This window comes from Elephantulus edwardii, unplaced genomic scaffold, assembly GCF_000299155.1.
Source record: "Elephantulus edwardii isolate Elephantulus edwardi_28Jun2011 unplaced genomic scaffold, EleEdw1.0 scaffold00452, whole genome shotgun sequence".
In the NCBI taxonomy this organism is placed as follows: domain Eukaryota; kingdom Metazoa; phylum Chordata; class Mammalia; order Macroscelidea; family Macroscelididae; genus Elephantulus; species Elephantulus edwardii.
In genome coordinates, this window is record NW_006400202.1 from 741,801 (window position 1) to 745,361 (window position 3,561).

Consider the following 3,561-nt stretch of genomic DNA (forward strand, 5'->3'; position numbering starts at 1 on the left):
TTACAAGAGGTTTTGTGGTTTTTTTCATCTTCTGGATTGAGTTATAGTTACAATTGGCTTTTTTATATAAAAGGTAACAGCAATAGATCAAGACAACATGGATTCCAAAATTTTTATACTATTTATTAGACATAAAAATTATTGAAAGTACATCTTAATAAAATGGTTATGAATGTAATTGCTCATAAATTTATGAATGAATGCTTAGTACTAGGGCTTGCCTTTCCTATAAGGTTTCCAAAAAGCATGTTATTTCGGAAGTGAATGGCCAATCCTTCTTTCTCTCTAGTCTGCCTCAGTTTGGATGCTCAGCTTTAGAGCAGTATCTGACAGATAAGCATTTCACCCAGACAAGCAGATAAAAGACCTTTTCCCATTACAAAAGTCCCCGATTCAGTGTTGGTCCCCCCACTCTTTTGGTGCATGTGACTCCCCAGCATCTACTTCCACCCCACCCCTCCCTAGCTTCACCCAGCATGTTGCCAGAAGGCACCAATCTTTGGAGAAGGACATCTTGAGAAGGTTGAGGGACAACACAGAAGAGGAAGATCCTGGGTGAGATGGATTGACACAGTGACTGGGGTGATGGGGGCAGGTACATCAGAGGCAGTGAGACTGGCTCAGGGCAGGGTTCAGCGCTGTGGTGTACAGGGAGGCTGTGAGTCAGAGTGGACTCAACAACACATAACAACAATGTCTTTTTTAAAAAATCTATTTTATTTGCATGAAAGTTTATAAATCACTTGTTTTTCCATACAATCATTCATACACATTAATTGCCACTGATTGAAGCGATTAACTAGGCACAATGTCTAAGCAAACCCTTATTGTACATTGTCCTTGCCTTCACCCACCATCTCTGTTTATTAATTTTTCCTTTTCTTTCCCTGCACTCATCTTTTTTAAAAAAATAAAAATATGAGTTTGTTATAGCTCTAAGTGCTAAGAAACCTTTTCACATAATAAGCTGGTGGATTTGAACCACACGCCTTTGAGCTGGCAGCACAACTCTTTACCCTGAGTCACCAGAGCCCCCTGAGAGCTGAGTCATGCAGTTGGTCTTCAACTGCTAACCTAAAGGTTGGGAACTCAAGCCCATGCAGTCGTATCATGGAGGAAAGTCCTGGAGACCCACTTCCAAAAGGATTGGTGGGGTTTGTGCAGGTGTGGTGTGACCCATCAAGTCGGAACCAACCCGTAGCTGACCCTCAAATGGGTCTTCAGAGGCAGTTAATCACACAGGAGGAGATTGCCCATCCTTTTCCCACAGACAATCCAGTGGATTTGAACCGTGTGCCTTCAAGATTGCAGCTCAGCTTCCTTCCACTAGGGCACCCAGGATTACAGCCAAGAACATCCTGGGAGCAGTTCTAACACCTGGGTTTCCATAAGTCTGAATTGACTCGGCAGCAACAGGATTGGGGTTTGGCTTTTTAGCAGTTCTTTGAACTTCTGGATGTCTGCTGCCAAAATCTGCAGAGTGATCTGTCACGACACTATTTATGTGCTGGTCACTCATTTTAAAAAACTAAACCTACCGCCATCAAGTCGATTCCGACTCACAGGGACCCACCCTACTGGATGTAGGAGAGCTGCCCAGGAGGGTTTCCAGGGCCACCAATATGTACAGAAAAAAGTGGCTTTGTGCAAAGGGCCTGGCCCCCAGAGGCCACTTGGAGAGCAGTGTTCTCCTGGGGACACCTCGAGCTCATCAGCACAGACGAAGCAAAGGGGCTTCCTCGCCACCATCAAAGCCCCTCATTTGCAGCCTTTAGCTCATTATCTGTGCTCTCTGCTCTCTGGACAGGGGGAGGCGAGATGCCCCCAGCTGCTAATCCTGTTCCACAGACAGTAGGGTCTGTTCTCTCCCCATCTCTGAGGAAGTAGGACTCATCTCCCCCACTTGAAACGCCATGGTCCCACCCTGGCCCTGTGGCCTCTCATTATACCGCCCCTGCTGACCTCTGGCCTTGAAATGCCACCAGAGCCATCAGGCCAGTTCTCAACTCGTTAACCTCCCCTTGGGCACCTGTTCCTGGAAGCCAGGCTGGTCCTCATTAGCGGCTGCTCCAGTGTTGGCAGGTCCCAGCTGAGCTGGCTTCTCTGCAAAAGCAGCTCAATTGCAGACTCTCTGCCGCAGCAGGCTTTTTTTTTTTTTTACTTTAGTATTTTTTTTATTTTCAGAACATTGTGTTGCTTTTTAAAAAAAAACTTTCTATTTGAAATTTTATGAAATAGGTAACATATATTTATGAAACATAAACATATTTCATATGTACTTTATGAAATACATAACATACCATCATAAAGAGGCAGGACAGTATTGAAGAAGCCTAAGGGAGAGAGTTGCGCTGCCAACCCAAAGATGAGAGGTTCAAATCCACCAACTGTTCTTTCGGAGAATGATGAATAATCACCCCCATGTGGTTTACAGTCTCTGAAAACCTGCTGAAGGGTCAACTGAGTAGTTTCTGTTCCAACAGCAGTTGACATTGACGAGGTGGTAATTCTATTTTTTACCTCCTTTGTGGCCTCAGGGAGGTTAGAAATTACCATATTTATGAAGGACACAATATATGGATTGAAATGTGTCCCTCAAAAATTAGTGTGATAAATTCCAACCTTTAAGGCTATGGCTATCTTGGTTTTGTTAATGAGGAAAGATCAGTACAGAGTGCATCTTTTGTCAATATCTCTTTTGAGGTATACCTGAGATTAAAAAAGTAAACCAGGGAAGCAGAGATGGGGGAAGAGAGACGTCAGACAAGAAGACTGCTACGGAGCAGAAACTTTGAAGAGACCTGACCTCTTCCAGAGTCAACAGAGGAGAAGTCTTTACCAGGAGCTATCACCAGTGTGAGGAAATAGATTTCCTTTAAAACCACCCACGTGTGGTATTTCTGATAGCATTTGCTACTGTTGTTGTTATGTGCCATCAAGTCAGAAATGATTCATAGCTGACCCTCTGGTAGGTTTTCACAGGCAGTCAATCACATGGTAGGAGACTGTCCATCCCTCTCCTGCAGAGCAACTGGTAGATTCAAACTGTGTGCCTTTGGGATTACAGTATAGCTTCTTACCATTAGGCCACAGAGCTCCCTCAAGGTGGCATTTCGAAGGTGTTCATGTTCTTTCAAAAACAATTCAGTTCTTCTATTGTTTACCCCAGACCCACTTTTATATGACTCAATATCCTTTCGTACTATCCCATAAGATTCTCCCTTTCTCGTATTGCTGTAAAGTTTGCTTTGGTTTTATGGAATTCATGTGTATAATCCTGCAATATGTCTCTATGTCGCTGTAATGTACGCATCAATGCAGCATTCAAGGAGGGGACACCTGCACTGTTGGTATATTCTGCCATTTTATCATTTACCGCGGTAAGCCTTGCCAAAAGTTGTTCAATCTCAATTGCTATTGTTTCAAACATTCTGTCTTGGCTTGATCCATTTAAAAGTGGTGTTGTCAAAGGGACAAATGCTATATGGTGCCACTGTTGTAGAATGAGGCTGGCATTGGGGTGGGGGTAAGACTGAGAAAAACTGGATGAAATATGTTTAC